This window comes from Neovison vison, chromosome 1 (genome assembly GCF_020171115.1).
Source record: "Neovison vison isolate M4711 chromosome 1, ASM_NN_V1, whole genome shotgun sequence".
In the NCBI taxonomy this organism is placed as follows: Eukaryota; Metazoa; Chordata; class Mammalia; order Carnivora; family Mustelidae; genus Neogale; species Neogale vison.
In genome coordinates this window covers 192,594,313-192,613,647 of record NC_058091.1, presented here as the reverse complement: position 1 = coordinate 192,613,647, position 19,335 = coordinate 192,594,313, and the positions used below count along the sequence as shown (strand labels likewise).

Genomic DNA, 19,335 nt, shown 5'->3' with positions numbered 1-19,335 from the left:
TCTCTGTGTCAAATAAATTAAAAATAAAACCTTTTAAAAATATTATTCAAATATTTAAAGAACTATGTATTCAAGGTAAAACAGAGTGGCATTTTTAAAATTTTCCATGGTCTAATTGGAATACTGAAAATAACTCACTATTCAATTTACTGTTACTGATTTCGTAATTTGTATAGGTGAGTGGCAAAACGTATTTTGGATCTAAATGTAGTGATGAGACTAAGGCCTAATGTTAAAGCAAAGTGAGAAAGTGTCATGACGAGTACTGTCAAGTAGGATTCCTGGAGGACCAGAAAAGGTACAGAACGGAGGCAGCCCCCATCAAGAGCCGTAACATGGAACTGGGTGAAAATAGTCCAAAGTACCACCACTTTAAGGAAGTGGTAAGAGTGATCATGGTGAATGGTGAAAAGGGTGTTCCTTAATTGTAACATAGCTAGAATAAAAGGATACATACTCTGAAAAACACATGTAAGAAACTGAAGCTATGCAGAAGGGTAAGGCATTTAGAAGCAAATGAAATAGAGTGAGGCTGGGATAATTCCTGAACTTTTTTGTTGTTGACTATTGGCAAGTGCATTCCTGAAACCCTGAAAAATATCAGCATAGACTAGAAATTAAGAAACCAGTAAAGAACAGCACTGTGGTATTTATTTAACAGGCATGATAATATGAATAATCTGAACTTTCCTTTGTGTGTGCTGAGGAGGATCACTGGCAGTATGAAAGGAAATAAATAGATGAAATAGTTTTGATGATTGTTAGTAATGGTGAAAACCTAGTACTAAAGCACACATGTGCAGGTAGGGGTGTGTGTGTGTGTGTGTGTGTGTGTGTGTGTGTGTGTGTGTAAGATTACTTTGGGAAGATCAATACCAGTCTAGATTTAGACAAAAACCTATGGCTATGTGATGTGTAAAGGTACAAACAAATTAAAATCATCAATTAAAATCCTATAATGAGTTAAAGAGAACTGATATTTTAATTTTGCTAACAAAGGATTATAATATATTTGAATGAAGTTTCTTATTTCTATATGACCAAATTAGTCTGTATATTAATAAAACTCACAAATACACAAAGTGATAATAACATATTGGATCTATATAATAGTTTGAAATTACATATTTTGCAAATAGATAATAATAAAGCTTTCTCAAAAGCAAACTATTCAATCACTTGTACGTAAATGAAAGTTTTACTGTTATTTAATGAATTGACTGTTTTAAATTGCTTCTCACGTTTACAAGTTACTTTCAAAAATAATAGATAACTTTCTTAGACTTTTGGTCTCAGGAAACGGTTTGCAATTTTTTTACATCAATTTTGAGGATTGTTTTTGATTTATCAGCTTCTAATTTCAATATTAATATTCTTTCAGAAGAAGAGATGCTTAAAACTTGATTTTGAGCCTATAATGTCACTATGAATAGTGAAAATTGATTATTAGGCAGTTTTGTATCAATTTAAGACATTTTCATTTCCAACTTTATTAGCAATATTGATAAAAACATGTACTGTGAGTAAAATGAAAATATGCAGATTGTAACGAGACATAGACAAGATGTTAGCTCTTTAGTTTTATTTGGAGAAGAATGTAGTTCCAGAAAAGCTTTAATAAAAGAATAAACATTCTATGAGAAAGAAGGGAAATATGGCAAGAAACATTTTGCCAAAAATGGTATTTTTATATTAGCTATGACTATAAAATAACAAATGTTTTCCTGAGAAGAAAAGCCAGCTTCAAGATGATGTAGTCACCCTTTTGAATACAACACCAAAAATATTTACAGGAAAATGTAATACATTTCTAATAAAGTAAAAATCTGATCTTTCATTTGAGAAGTAAAGAGCACAATTTAGTTAAGCTAAAAGGCTTTAATTAGTCATATTTGGATTTATTTATTTATTTTTAAAGGTTTTATTTATTTGAGAGAGAGAGGACATAATTCATGTGAGAGAGAGAGAGCACAAGCTGGTAGGAAAGTTCAGGAGTGAGGGAGAAATAGGCTCCCTACTAGTAGAGAGTTGGACACAGGGCTCAATCCCAGGACCCCGAGATCATGACCTGAGCCAAAGGCAGATGCTTAACTGACTGAGCACTCCCCCGCCTTAAATTTAAGAAACTAAAAATGACTCATGACATTCTTTCCACTGTAACTTTTCAAGATCTAATTGTTATATTAGATTTTAGAACTTAATATGTTGATTTAATCCTCTTCAGTGTGAATTTATGAAGACCCTAGTTAAACTAGTTAAATAACAATTCTTACTCCTAGAAGCTGATTATTTCTACACAGCCTTTTGGTTTTAATAGGAATCAGAATGTTTTTCAGGTTCTTCGTTTGGATGTGGATAGTCTACTTTTGTAAGTTGCCATTTTTTAAAAGCTATCATCACACATATTTTTAACATTTTATTTTCAATACCTATCATGCTGAAGTTTTACGAAGTTATGTTTAGGAGAAATAGAAGTACTATATCAAAAAGTTATTTCATTTGGAGATAATGCTAACCAAGATATGAATCCTGAAAAAGAGGTTGAATTAAAATAAAGAATGGAAGAACTAATGGACAATCTCAAGAATTATCACACTTGCTTTCATATCACTTTTGTCTGATTTTTTCTGGTGAAGAAATTACATTTAAGGTCAGAGTACTGAGAAAATAAACTAATAAAAATAGCTTTAACTAAGCAGTGATCATGTCAAACACTGTCTCTGTGTGTAATATTTATATAGAGAAAATCCTAAAGACTATACCAAAAAGTGGTTAGAACTAATCAACAAATCCAATAATGTTTCAGTATATTAAATTAATATACAAAATCAGTTGCATTTCTATTCACTAACAATGAGATACCTGAAAAAAGAAATAAAACAATCCCATTGACAATAGCATCAAAAACTAGAAAATACGGGGCGCCTGGGTGGCTCAGTGGGTTAAAGCCTCTGCCTTCGGCTCAGGTCATGATCCCAGGGTTTTGGGATCGAGCCCCGCATTGGGCTCTCTGCTCTGCGGGGAACCTGCTTTCTCCCCTCTCTCTCTCTGCCTGCCTCTCTGCCTACTTGTGATTTCTCTCTGTCAAATAAATAAAATCTTTAAAAAAAAAAAACTAGAAAATACTTAGAGATCAATTTAACCGAGGTGATGAGTTTGTATACTGAAAATTATAAGACACTGATGAAAGAAATTGAAGACACAAATACATACAAAAATATCACATGTTCATGGATCAGAATAATTAATATTGTTAACATGTCTGTAATACCCAAGCCATTTATAAATTCAGTTCAGTATAAAAATTCCAATGGCATTTTTTACTAAATAAAAACAAAACAAAACCAAAAAATTGTATGGAAGCACAAAAGATCCCGAATAGCTAATGCAATCCTGAAAAAGAGCGAAGCTGGAGGCTTCACACTTCTACATTCCAACTTAATTACGAAGCTATAGTAAACAAATCCTGTGACACTGGCTCAAAAACAGAGGCATAGAGCAATGGAACAGAATGGAGTGCCCAGAAATAAACCCACACATATATGGTCAACAAATATTTGATAAGGAAGCCAAGAATATTAAATGAAGAAAAGATAGTCTCTTCCATAAATGATATAAAACTGCACTTCCATCTTATACCACTCAAAAAAATTAACTATAGGTGGATTAAAGCTTTAAATATAAGACTGGAAACCGGAAAAGTCCTAGAAGAAAACGCAAAGTTCAACTCTTTCAGATTGGTCTTGGCAATAATTTTTTAGGATGTGACACCAAAAGTGCAAGCAACTAAAACAAAACTGAACAAATGTGATTCCTTAAAAAAAAAAAAAAAAAAAAAAAAAAGGGTTTGTGTGAAAGAAAATTTTTGCAACACCAAAGAACCAATCAGCAAAATGAAAAAGTCAGTCTATAGAATGGGAGAAAATATTTGCAAACCATCTTGTCTGAGAAGACACTAATATCCAAAGTGTATAGAACTTATACCTCTCAATAGCAAACAACAATCACAGTAATGTGAGTTAAAAATGGGCAGAAGACTTGAGTAGATGTAGACATATTTTCCAAAGACAAATGGCTAACAGGTAAAGGCAAGAGGCTCAGCATCACTGATCATCAGGGAAATGCTAATCTAAACCATTATGATTTATCACCTCACACCTGTTAGAATGGCTGTTATCAAAAAGACAAAAGCTAGCAAATTCTGGCCAGGGATGGAGAAGGGGAATCCTTGTGCACTATCTATGCAACCACTCTGAAAAACAGTATGGAGCTTCCTTGGAAATTAAAGACAGAACTACCAGAATAAGATCCTGCAGTTCTACTGGGCTCCTTTGTTGTTTTCTGTATGCCTGTCAACATGTATTTAAGAGATTTTCCCCTAATTTGACTTAATTTTTTTATTTTTAAACCTGTCACTGCAATTCTACATTTATTACTTTTGGAAAAGTTTTAGTATTTTTATTTTATATTTACCTATTAAAACAACAATGTAGCACTATTTTTGATAGGCTATAAACACAGGAATAGAATCAAAGTATGTAATATATCTGCTGAGGAAATCATAAAATAAGATTCATAAAATAGATACCTTAGTACTGCATAAATTTGCTCAGCAAACTTTTGCAACATGAATGTATCATTTGGCTTATTTTATATTATCAACTCCATTGCCAACATAGAGTCTCGTTTCTTTTGTAACGTCATTGTTAATAGTCTAGTTTTTAGTACAAAAATAGTTAAATCTAGTTTTATTATTTTGTTTTTGTCTGATGTTTATAGATGTGGGCTTACAGTATAGTTCAATTTATTAGGTACTTAAATGACTTTTCAAATTTCCATCAGATACAAGCAATATGTGGGAGCACCTCATTCAAATTGTGCCTCTGAATTATATCATGTTCCAATTACTTTAATATATCATTATCCTCGATCCTTTCTGCAGAAAAGGGCCATATATTCTACATTAACTCCTTTTAATAGTGCTAGTGAACATTGAAATAAAGATACTTTTTAGAAATGTGTAATAAAATTAAAATACAACTGCTGCTAGTTTCTACAAAGCTGTGAGTGCATGATTGAATTTAAAACAAAAATTAAATTATTGATTTCCTGAAAGAATAAACACTTAAAATACAGTATAAGTATGATGCAGCATATTAAATTATACTTCATTAGTATATTTAGTATATTTCAGAATGTGTAGCTTAAATTTTATGTTGGATATTTAGCCTGAGACTATATACACATATGTATGTGTATGAGTATGTGTGTGTGTTTGAGTGTGTGTGTAGCTGATACTATCTATATTTAAAATCTTTCTATTGTATTTATCATGGATTTTTCACTTTTTTTTTTTTTGTTTTTGAGAGTTGCTTTGAAATATTTATCTAGATAACCTGATTTTTTGGAGCTCCCTTAAGTTTTTCATCATAAACCAAGTTCTGCAGAATGTTTATTTTCCTATCCTAGCAGACAGTTCAATTAAAAAGTATTTTTATTTCAGTATTCACTACAACTATTAAAAGGAATTTAGTAAAGCATATATAGGCCTCTTGTAAGAAAAGATTGAGAATAATGAATGATTAAAACAATTTCAATATGAAGCAATTTAGAGACCACAATTTGCATGAGGCTTTTATGTATACCTGAATTGCTGTAGGCTTTGTTTAAACTTTGTTAGTTTTAACTGTGGAAGGCCCAAGATATTCTTTTTTTTTTTTTTTTTTAAATATTTTATTTATTTATTTGATAGAGAGAGAGATCACAAGTAGACGGGGAGGCAGGCAGAGAGAGAGAGAGAGAGAGATGGAAGCAGGCTCCATCGGGCAGAGAGCCCGATGAGGGACTCGATCCCAGGACCCTGAGATCATGACCTGAGCCGAAGGCAGCGGCCCAACCCACTGAGCCACCCAGGCGCCCAGGCCCAAGATACTCTATAGTTGTTTTAACTAGGGGAGCTCACCCTCCAGACCCTTTGTCCCCTAGGGAATCTTTTCAGAACTCGCTTTAAGTCTTTCTTTTAAGATGATTCTAAAGTATTATGGGTTGTACAGTGTCTCCCTACAAATTCAAATATTGTAATCTTAACCCCCAAGTACTTCTGAATGTGAACTTACTTGGAAATAGGGTTATTCTAGATGTAATAAGTAGAGATGAGGTCATACTGGAGTAAGGTGGGCTTCAACCCAGTATAACTGGTGATTGTATAAAAGGGGAAAATATGAACAAAGACACACATACAGAGAAGACTCATGTGAATATGAAGGCAGAGATAGGGTACAGGGTCTACAAGACAAAAAATGGCAGAGATTGCTGGTAAAGCACCAGAAGCTAGAAGAGAGGCATGGAACAGATACTCTCTCATGGTATCAGAAGGCACTAACTCGGCCAAAGCCTTGAACTCAGACTTCTAGTCTCCAGAACAAATTTTTGTTGGTTAAGTCACTCACATCTTTGTACTTCATTATGGCAGTTCCAGGAAACAAATAGAAGTCTTACGATAGGGAGTGGTCCTTATTTTTTAAATTTGGCCTTTTTGATTTCTCAGAGGAATTCCAGGGCTATCAAGGAGGTATCAAGTAAGTTGAACAATTCTGACAGAATTCCTATGTCCTAAGGAACTCTTCTACCAGGATGTCCCTCACCTTCTGGTATCTATTCCTCTTTAAGACTTTGATGGCCACTTTCTGCTGAGACATGAGTGTACAAGCCAGCCCTCCGCCATGGACTCCCAAGGAATCCCTATGCTGACTTCTGAATTCCAGTCTCTACCCAGCATCTTCCTCATCAATATCCTGGCTTATAGACTCCTGCTGCTTCAGCGGACCAGAACTCTGATTTCTGGCTCCTCAGCACAATGGGAATTCTGTGTTTTGCAAAATTCCACATCTTTATTAAGCCTAAGAAAATTGTCCCCAGGCAGAGGAGTGTGATCGTTGAGTTCACATCACTGAGCTCAAGTCATTGCTGAAGTTCTGTCGGGGATTGTAGCTTTGCACTCACTTTATGAAACCAGATGCCTCATATGCTTTGTCCAGTTTTATAGCTGTTCACAGCAGAAAACTAACCTGATCCCAGTTATTCCACAAACTCAAGGCTCTGTCTTTACGTGTGAAACACGTGAAATCTAAAAATTTTGATACTGATAAGCTACTATCTAAATTCCTATGGATGTCTGACTAAAAGACTATATTACCGCTTTCCCATAGCTACCATAATCTTCTCCTCTCCTTCCTTCTCTCCCTCCCCTCCCCTTCTTCTTCCTCCTGCTCCTCCTTCTCCTTCTTCTCTAGATAGAAATAGATATATTTCTATCTATATATAGGCATATATATATACATACCCATATATATACCCAAATGACACTAATTTCTCTACCATGCCACCCCTTTGTTAGTCTATAATTCAGTTTGACTGTAAAGTTTTTGTGATTGTTTCATTAAGCAGTACAATTGACCAAAATATATAAATGTTGCAATGCTATGTCAAAAAGGGCCCACAGAAATAACACAGAACAATTTCTTAATCTTCTCTCTCCAACCCAAGTAGCTTTCTGATATCATGACGCTATATTTTGTATTAACCTAGAGTGATATATAATATCTTTGATACTGGCAAATCTATTTTGTCACTTTTTTCTTTGCTTTGTTGAAAAAAATAATGGTATAAATCATTATGGTATAAATATATGGTATTTATGGTAATATATTATATATAATATATTATATATTATATATTATTATATGCATATATTATGTATATTATATATTATATATTATATAATATTATATGTATATAATATATACAAATAATATTATATATTATTATATTTGATTTATACCATTATTTATACCATATATTACCATAATATATATATTATATATTATTATATATTATATATATTATAAGAAATGATTTATACCATTTGATTTATACCATTATTTATACCATATATTACCATAATATATATATTATATAACAAAATTTGTGGTTAATAATATCAAGTGATAACTGTTATTCTAAATAACTGAAAGAAGTGAGAGAGAATAGGCTTACTTTTTTTTAAATCATGAAAACAGTGATTTGATTTATATGTGTTCATTCTGCAAATGATCCTTAACTAAAATACTATAAGCTGCCAAAGAAGCAATGAAGATGTTTGCAATCAATCATCAGTAAAGAGAACTATAAATATTGATAAATGTAACCACCTAGAACAATGGAGGCTATAGATAATGTAGACTATAGGGGACACTAACCAGCCAAATAGAGGTAAACAGAGTATAATGAGACAAACAGAACTAATCAAAATATAAATCATTTACAAATGTGATAATTCTAAAATATTAGTTTATAGCAGGCAGGAGATTTTGACCCAGAAGTTGTCCAAAAGGATGTTACTATCTGGTTCTGTATGTCAAGTCATAGTCTTTTCTTTGCATAATATTACTTGATCTGTGTGCCAAAGAAAAATACAGTTTTCTCACAATTATTGTGATAAAACAAGTTATCCAAAAAACAGTCTTTTAACTTAAGATTAAACAAAAGAACACTTTCGAGGAGAGGATTTTCTCCTTTAAACAATGAATTTCCTCATGTATTAAAAAATATTTTAGCTGCAGGAAGCACCTTGTTCCAGGCAGTGGTGGGGCAGTTGCCCCAATAAGTGTTGGGGTGGGTGGCTGACCCTGGAGATCGGAGTATCTCGCACGCAAATCTCGGTGGCCACAGCTGGAGCATGACCTGTGCCACAGCCACTTCCGACACCTTCTTTATAGCATTTTAAGAAACTTCATGAGATATTCCATGGCCTCCATGAACACCTTTCAGGGGTGCCAGAGTGTCTCCTGTGGATGGCAGGGACAGAAGAGAAGCAGCAGCTGATCAGATTTTTCCTGTTGCAAATGAAATTCTGGCAGAGATGGAAGAGAAACCGCATCATGCACCTATATTTTTCCCTAACCTTATGATGTCAAAGCTTCAAACCTACCAGAAGGCCTTGCCAACCCTTCATCAGAAAGTAAGACGCATATCTTTGACAACTCCACCTGGAGGGTGAGGACACATGAAATATGGCGCATACAATGTAGAGAATGGGCGTGTGAGGGGGTTGCAGTCTCAAAGAGAGTTGCTTCTGCAAGGTACTGACGGCCTGAACTGGACTACCCAGAGTATTGGGTGTTCTCATTGGACTGCCACAGAGACTAGCCCGATTGGCCCAGAAATCACAGAAGAGCTGGGGGAGCAGTGTGACCAGTTGGAATGTACCAAGAGGAGGTTGGTAAACAAATACAAGTGAAAACTTGAGCAGAAGTAGAAAGATTCTCTATCCAGTGTTCAGAAAAGTGACAATCAGCAAGCTGCTACTATCCATCCTCATGTCACTGGAGCTGGCCTTCCTAGGGACCTGGATTATTACAGATCCTTTCACAAGCACTGAACTTCCTGCAGGAAAGGGTTTGTGCACCAGAACTTTGATCTGTGAATGAATGGTGTTAGAGAAGGGGAATAAGCATAGTGTTGCTCTGAGCTAAGGGTTCAAGGATGTACTGTGTTTAGTAGCCAGACTTGTTGGGGGGGGAGGGAGAAGGCAGAAAACCATTTAATTGTGAAGGAAAAGTAACAAGACCAGTATGATAGACCAAGGTAATAAATGCTGCTTGACTTCTTAAAAAAAAAATTATATGCATATTATCAAGTTTTCAGGTAATAAATGAAATGTCTCAGGAAAATGCCTAATTGCTTCAATGCATAGATGTGAAAAGCCAGTAAAAGGTGAGGGTAGACTGAAACTAAATTTCTGAGGGCCTTCAATAAAATTCTAAGTGATAAGAATTTTAAATCAGCGCAATGAAAGAAAACAATCAAATTGGATTTTAGGAAGAAACTCTTTCTGGCTTCAGGGCCAACAACAAAGGTAACTTGAATAATTCTTATCTGTTGTGTATTAGAATGGTAATAGGTTAAATTTTCAGAACAGTCCAAAATATTATATTCCTAAAGCTAATGGGTATAAAAGTTCTTTTAAAGAACATTTGTAAGTTTCAGGTATTCAGGTGATTCAAGAAAAAAGCCCAAATTGTTTATGTAAAGTTTTAAGTTTAAGATTTTTATTTACCTCAAATTTGTTATTATACTTAAAACACTTTTTCACTTTTCACTTTGAAAAAGGCTAACAATCTTATTAATGTAAAGGAACTTTTGGGAACAAAACTAAACATCAAAACAGGTGGACATTTTTTGTGGTGAAGGAAGAAAGGAAAGGAGGGAGGGAGAGAGCAAGAAAAAGGAAGGAAGGAAAGAAAGAAAAGAAAAGGAGAAAAAGAAGAAAGGAGGGAGGAAGAAAGGGAAAAAGAAACCAACCACAAAGACAGCAATGTAAGTGTTTGGTGCACACTCCCTAGGCATAATATTTTATTGAAATATAAGTGAGGTCTTAGTTTTAATTTGTTAGTCACCCCTGAAATAAAAATAATTAATGTTTTAGAAATTGACAATAAATATGTAAATATTATTCAGTGTTTAAAAGGAGACCTTTACCTTTTTACACATTGAAAACATATTTGCGGGGCACCTGGGTGGCTCAGTGGGTTAAAGCCTCTGCTTTGAGCTCGGGTCATGATCCCAGGGTCCTGGGATTGAGCCCCGCATTGGGCTCTCTGCTCAGCGGGGAGCCTACTTTTCTTCCTCTCTCTCTGCCTGCCTTTCTGCCTACTTGTGATCTCTGACTGTCAAATAAATTTTTTTAAAAAAATTAAAAAAAAAAAAGAAAACATATTTGCAAATATGTTCATTGGAAGTACAGAAAACAGGGTCTTTCTGGCACTTCTCAAAAATAAGGAAACTGGACATAAAATACAATAATTTCTTAGCTGATAAAAGTTTAACATGCAACAGACTAATGGGGAAGATTACAGAAGTGACATTTAATTAGATTAATCAAAATGGATTAAAACTGTCTTGGATCAACAGATCGACTTCATGAGCTGGCAAGGATAGCCCTAAAATTAAGTGTATTAGACTATGAGCACTAGCTGTCATGCATGTCTTGGTGAAATTAGGTTGAGAAATTTTTTTTAATAAAAATAATAACAGTTTGACAAATGTAAACCCCCTTGATTGAAATTCTTTTGGATGAAACATTAAATAGTTTATTAATGGACAAGGAAGCAAAGCAAATATATTCTTCAAAGGTGTTTAAATGAACTATTATTTTTCAGCGCACTGGCAAAGATCTATCACCATAAAATAATTTCTTCTAAAAATTTAAATGAACTCAACTTCTTTTCTGATACATTTATTTAAGTCAGTTACTTTTCAGTTCCCAAAATTTGTGCGATAATAATTTCCCCATCCCAAGTGCCAATTCTGATTTAGGGATTTTCTGTGTCATAGTATCTCTATAGACAATTTTGTATTTCTAGCAAAATAATGTATAGATTTTGGAACACAGTCTAATATTGATTCTACAGCAGTGTTTAGAACCTGATAGGAAACATCATTAACTATCAGTTAAATGTCAGTTGTAATGTATACAATAATTTATTTCTTATTAATAAATGATCATAACTCTTAATAATAAATAAACTAAAACTAATCTTAATGGTAGAGAAACACAAACATATAGTTCTCTTTCAGGCTATGTATCCATTATGGTTGACTGGTGGTTATGCTTTTTAATTTTTGGCATCATGAGTCTTTGAGGATGATGGTTTAGGCAGGCTAGGACACTGCTGACTACTTCAGCAGCCCTTAAATCCTCAAAACTAGCACTAACATTTCATTGTCATAATCAAATTAGATGGCTGTTTTTCATATCAAGGTGGTAGGGAACTATTATGTTGACTCTGGCAAAAGAATTTTATGTTGTTGAGCAGAAATACAATATATTTACCACAGTACATAACTCAAATATTTCGAGATTGCAAGGAAACCTCTGTCTGATCTAAAACAACTGTTAAGGACTATGCCAATGTACAGTAACTTTAGTAAGAAACAACTAGAGTGTTCTTTTAAAAATTCAGTAGACTGAATTTGGGATATAGGTGAGCTATTAGTGGGCTGATTTTTTGGTATTATTTTATTAAATTGTTATTGTTGTCATTTACCAAAAATTCAATAAAAAGAGATCTACAAAGAACAAAGAAAAGGATATTAAAAATGTTACAATCAGTGGGTGTTATATGCAAACAATGAATCATGGAACCTACATCAAAAAGTAATGATGTACTATATGGTGACTAACACAAGTAATTAATTAACTAAATAACTAAATAAATAAATAAAAATGTTAAGTCAATATTCTCCATATTCTTGTGGATATAAACAAAAGTATAACATGATGAAACAAAATAGAAAAAGTTACAAACATACAAATGGCTAATAAACACATGAAAAAAATCTTCATCATCATTAGCCATCAGGGAGATTCAAATTAAAACCACATTGAAATACCACCTTACACCAGTTAGAATGCCCCAAATTAACAAGACTGTAAACAAGTGTTAGAGAGGATGTGGAGAAAGGGGAGCCCTCTTACACTGTTGGTGGGAATGCAAGTTGGTGAAACCACTTTGGAAAACAGTATAGAGATTCCTTTAAAAATTAAAAATAGAGCTACCCTATGACCCTGCCATTGCACTACTGGGTATTTACCCCAAAATACAGATATAGTGAAAAGAGGGCCATCTGTACCCCAATGTTCATAGCAGCAATGGCCACAGTTGCCAAATTGTGGAAAGAACCAAGATTCCCTTCAACAAACGAATGGATAAAGAAGATATGGTCCATATACACTATGGAGTATTATGCCTCCATCAGAAAGGATGAATACCCAACTTTTGTATCAACATGGATGGGACTGAAAGAGATTATGCTGAGTGAAATATGTCAAGCAGAGAGAGTCAATTATATGGTTTCACTTACTTGTGGAGCATAAGGAATAACACAGAGGACATTGGGAGAAGGAGAGGAGAAGGGAATTGGGGGAAATCAGAGGGGGAGACGAACCATGAGAGACAGTGGACTCCGAAAAACAAACTGAGGGTTTTGAAGGGGTGGGGTGTGGGGGGTTCGGTGAGCCTGGTAGTGGGTATTATGGAGGGCACGTATTGCATGGAGCACTGGGTGTGATGCATAAACAATGAAACTTGGAACACTGAAAAAATAAAGTTAAAAAAAACTTTGAAAAAATATATCTGAAATGAAGCATACACTAGATAGGATTGCAAGTGAACTGATTTGAAGAAATAGACTATCTGATTAGTACCAAATATTTCCGAATATGCATGTTTATATCAATCTTCTCTGAAATAAAAATACTAGACATAGATGGTGTCTCTAGTACATTTTATTAGATAGTTCAAAAGGAAAAATGCCAGATTTACTCAATTTTCCCATAAAATGAAGAGGAATAAATCACTGTTCTGTTTGACAGTACCCAGCTTCCATTCAGGATAAAAAGTATGAGCAAACTTGAAATATTAAGGAACTGAAGCTGATAAAGAGTAGCTTCCAAAAAACCAATAACCAAAAATCATACTAGTGGTGAAATGCTGAATGTTTTCTCCTTAAGATGGAATACTAGGATATGTGTTTTCATCAGTTGCATTTGACTTTTTATTAGAGGACCTAGCCATTCTAATAAGGTAAGGCAAATAAAGGTGTAAGATTAAAAAGGAAGAAGTAAAAATTTCCTATTTGTAGATGTTATGATTATTTAGAAAAATTGTAGGAAATCTATAATAGTTGTAACTAAGAAGCCAGATTATTAGATGTATGAAGTTAGCAGATTCAAGTTCAGTATAATAATTAATTGTATTTGAATAGGTAGCAGCAAAGGATTGGAAAATTGAAATTAAAAAAATAATTCCATTTATGTTAGCAAAAATTACCTATGACTGTATCCAAAATGTTACACACACGTTTTCTACATTAAGAAGTAAATATGTTGTTGAGAGAGATCGTTTTAAAAATTTTATTTATTTATCAGAGAGAGAGAGAGCACAAGCAGGGGGCAGTGACAGGGAGAGGAAGAAGCTGTCTCCCAGCTGAGCAAGCAGTATTTAATCCTAGGACCCTGGGATCATGACCTGAGCCTAAGGCAGACACTTAACTGACTGAACCACCCAGGCATCCCTTGCTGAGAGAGATTAAATGAATGAGAAGAAAAGTGATGATCATGTATTAGAGAATCAACAGTGCTATAAGAGCACTTCTCCCCATATGGATGTCTAGATTCAGTATATTCCTGAGGAAACCCCCAGCAGGTTTTTATCTCTAGAAATGGACAAGATTATTCTAAGACTTATAAAAGAATTCAAAGCATCTATAATGTCCGAAGCAATATTTAAAAGAAAAATAATGCTGCAAAAGTTATCTTAAACTTATTTCAACATTTATAATAAAGTCATAGTAATCAAGATAGCTAGGTATTCAGAAAAAGAAATCTGTAGCTCAATGAAAAAGAGTGGAGAGTCCAGGAGCATAGCCAATTGATTTTTGTCAAAAGTGCCAAGGCAATTCATCAGAGAAAGGAAAATCACAGTTTAAACAAGATGACTTTAAGAAAAGTAAGTAAATATTATGTCTTACCTGAAAAGATGTTTTTTGCTCTTCACCATGCATTGTTGAAGGAATGAAAAACAAGTCAGAGACTGGGAGAAAATACTTGTAAAACATACTATCAGATCAAGGACTTATAACTATGCTGTATAATAGACCCTTACTAGTTAATAATAAGACAACAGATAAAACAAATGAAAGCAAATGAAAAGACAATCCAGTCATCAAAATTAACAATATTTGTGCTTCTATAGAAACCAACGGAAAAGTGAAAATTAGCAAACCCTATGGATCTGACAAGAGATTTAAATCTAAGACGTATAACCATCACTTACAGCAGAATAATAGGGGAAATTACCCAATTAAATAATGAGTAATGGATATGAATGGGTATTTCTCCAAAGAAAATATACAATATACCTGCATGGAACAGTCAGTTGAGCTCACAACTTGGTTTTGGCTCAGGTCATGATCTCACAAAGCCTCATGTGAGATCAAGACTTGCATCGGGTTCTCTGCTCAGCATGGAGTCTATTTAGAGTCTCTCTGCCTCTCCTTCTGCCCCTCCTGTTCATGCTCTCTCTCCCTCTCTCTAAGATAAATTTAAAAATCTTAAAAAAAAAAAAGAAGAAGAAGATATACAATGGCCAACAAATGTATGAAGTGTTGCTCGTTATCCAAGTAGAAACACAAATCAAGGCCATAATGAGATATCACTTCATACCCAATATCATGGTTATCATAAAAAAATGTAGATAATAACAAGTGTTCACAGGGATGTAGAGAAATCAAAACACTCATACATGCTGGTGGGAATGTAAAATTGTTGCAGCTCCTGTGAAAAACAGTCTGACAGTTCCTCAAATGATTAAATGTAAAGTTATCATATGATCTAGCAATTCTACTACATAAATACCTGAGATAAATAAAAACAAAAACTTTCATATGAATGTTCATAGCATATTCATAATAACTAAAATTTAGGAACAACCAAATGTCCATCAATGGAAGAACAAAGAAGCAAAATGTGGTATGTCTGTACAGTGGTATATTACTTAGCTGTAAAAATGAATGAAGTGATGATACATGCTAAAACATACTAGGTACTACAACATAAATGAACTCTGAAAACTATGCTAAGTGAAAAAAATCAGTAACAGAAGACCACATATTATATGATACAATTTATATAAAATATTCAGACTGGGAAAGTCTGTAGAGAACAAAAATAGAATAATTGTTGCCCAGGGATAGAGAGAGATAGGTGGGTTTGAGGTACCTGCTGATGGGTATAGGATTTCTTACAGGAGTGATAAAATGTTCTAAAATTTATTGTTGTGTTGGTTTCATAACTCTGAATATACTAAATACATTGAAATGTATACTTTAAATGGATAAATTTGCAGTATATGATTATATATCAATTAAACTGTCAAAAAAGACATGATAAAGCAAACAAAAGCACTAGAGAAATTTTGTGGTGATGGAAATATTTTATATTTTGTTTGTGGTGATAGTTATATGACTATCCATTTGAATAAACTCATCTACCTGCACATTTAAAATAAATATATGTCAGTATAAAGGTTCAAAGATAATTTATGTAAAGAGTAATTAGCAAGCCAACAACTCAATTAAAGAGTATTCAAAGGCAATACAAAGTATATAAAGGCATTATAAAAAGGACTATCACATTAGAAGTAGAAAATATTAAAGACTATAAACTCAGGAAGTTATATTACAGTCATTCTAGAGAAAATTGAAATAAAAATGTTTAAAAGGAAAATATGAATATTTTGGTAGATTTAGTAATTGGCTTTTTGGAGAGGAGAATAGAACAGACAAATGGAAAATACTCCAGATAGAGGAAAGTATTCCCAAAGGAAAGACTTGAATCTGCAGGTTAAAATGACATACTGTGACTCAGGAAAAAATGATATAGTACAATCAACATTATTTTGTGTGATTTTATCTTCTGTGCCAAACCCTTCCAATATGTAACTAATAGTCTATCAACTATCTACCCCTGAACTTGCTCTACATCTTCCTACCTTATCATGTAACTTAAAGCCTGGTTGTTTGAAAGGAAGCTTCTTTTTTGCAGGCATCTTAAGGGGTGACTAGTTACTTCTTCATTCTGCTAGCATCAGAGGTGCTTTTTGCTTCTCATTATGACATACAGGTTGCTGTCCCCACCTTCATCTTAAACCAAACAACCCCTGCCATTGGGTAATACCACTTACTCTCCATCTTGCTTCAGTCAATTCCAGAAGTCCCTATTACAATCCCTCCTTCTGTGAAGATTTTGGCAATTTGTTAACTTTTATGCTTTTCAGTAACACTCTGAGTAGCAAGAAGTTAATATGTTAGCTTACCCTAATATTACTGAATTTTTCTCAATTTCCCTTATAGCCCTAATAATTGCATCTATCTATCCATTCATCCAAATACAGATATACTTAGAGATATACGTGTAGATATGAGTGTAGATATAGATAAAATTTGCAGGGTGACAGAAATATTTATGCTAGTTATATATTCTTTGTGAATTTTATTATTATAGTATTGCTCTGTTTTTAATGAATTTGTCTTAAATGTTTTTCCTTATTATTTATATTACAAAGAAATTTATTAGCATGAATTTGATACTATATCATTGCCCATGAGTCTGTACTGTTATAAAATCTGCAAACTCACACAACATGCACAAGATTTAATTTGATGTGGCTACCTTTATATTAATTTGCTATTAACCTCACAATTTACATTTTAGTAGTCTATATTGATTACTAAGAATTAAAGAACATTCTTGTTGATTTGTTATAATCATTCTAAAGATAGGGGTTTTTTGACCAGTATGCATATGCACATATTACAAAACTATTTTGCATTAAATTATTTGCGAAGATAAACTTGCTGAAAGCCATAAAATGCTCTTTCTATAATTATTTGGTCATGTTAATTAAATACCTAAATAAATCTGTGATAATAATTAGTGAATTTCTGAGCAAACCTACTTCAAACAATCAGTAACTTTGTCTTTTTCTTGCGGAAGACACTGTATAAGTTATAAATGAGGAATAAAAGACTCTATCTATCAAAGATGACATTATAATTACACCAAATATAGTATGAGAAAGTCAAAATTAATTCCTCTGCATAGGGTCTATTTTCTTCTTAGTGTCATTTGTCAGCTTGGCAACTACCAAAGACTTTCATGATTTTCTAGCCTTATCTTCTATTAAAAAGAGGAAAAAGTGAACGTTTAACTCTTTCCAATAATACACTTAGAAAATGCATCCCAACCAATAAATGGAAAATGTAGAAAATTTCAGGAAAATGATGTACACTAAAGTTCATTTTAATAGTTTGACTTATGCAGAAGTCAAAGTTTTCAGCCAGCCTTAGCTGATAATAAGAAGAATGTGTTATCAAATATGTTTGCACTCAAAGTTTGCTGTTCACAGTTTTAGGTGAAAAATATAACTTTACAGAAAAAAATATATTGAAATTTCTCACCTACTCTTTCTGAGATTCCTGAGTTTTACAGAAGCAGTCCTTCTGACATGGTAACTGCATTCCCCTGGCATGTGTAGATGTTTAATTGGGCCAAACATTCTCAAGTATAACACTTGGTTAGGTAACAGTGAGGTGAATCATACATTAGCTCTATTCCTCATGGAGAAGTTTTCTAAATATGCACAAGTCTTAGTAACAAACAATAGACAAATTATGTAAAATTGATTGAAATTTTACATAAATTAGTACTTAGCTACTTAAATACCAAAATTAATTTATTTACTCTATAGGACTATGATCATCAACTAATCAAGAAAGCATGTTATTTATTGTCCAGATAGAACAAAAGATCATTGGAACTGAAGAGTCTTAAAATAGAACTCTAAATAAATGGAAATTTTTTTTTCAAAGATGCAAAGGCAATTCAGTGGTGGAATGAAATCTTTTAAATAAATGGGTTAAATCAATGGGATATCCATATATACAAAATAATAATTTTGGTCTGTATTTTCTCCGTGTATAAAATTAACTAAGATGTATCGTATATAAGTGAAACAGCTAACATTATAAAACGTCTAAAAGAAAACATCAGAAAAAATACTTTTGACTTTACTTAGGCAAAGATGTCTTAGCTATGACACTGAAAGCACAAGCTATTAAGAAAGACAATGCAGACTTCATAAAAATTGAGAAGTTGGCTCTTTGAGAAGTTACATTGAGATAGTAAAAGATTTGTTACAGGTCAGGATAAAACATATGAAAATCATATATCTGATAAAAGGCTTATATCCAAAATATGTTTAAGGCATTTAAAACTTAATTAACAAAAAGATAAATACCCTACTAATTAATAAATAATGGGCCAAATTTTTGAAATGAAACTTCTTGAAAGAATATGTACGAATGGCAAATAAGTGAAATAAATCATAGAAGGAGTAATATATATTACACTATTTACATTAAATTCTACATAGTTCAAATTAATTTATAGTGTCAGAAAGCAGATCAATGACTTCCAGAACAGGAAGGGAGACATGGGGGAAAAGAAGAGATTGCAAAGGATGTAGGAAACTTCTGGAAAGGGTGAATTTATTCAAAGTCTTATTTATGTTGAAGGTTTCCTGATGGGGTTAGAAAATATTCAAAACTAGAATTACTGTTGAATCATAAATTAGTATAAAAATGTGTGGTATGTTTGACCATTCGTCCATTAAAAGGCATCTGTGCTTTCCCCAGTTTGTGGTTATTGCAGTT

The 19,335-nt window shown here is 33.2% G+C and overlaps 1 pseudogene; it reads left to right on the top strand.

Moving 5' to 3' along the window:
- The first annotated feature begins 335 nt into the window (after positions 1-335).
- On the top strand, positions 336-9,439 carry LOC122918457 (annotated as a pseudogene).
- The last annotated feature ends 9,896 nt before the right edge of the window (positions 9,440-19,335 follow it).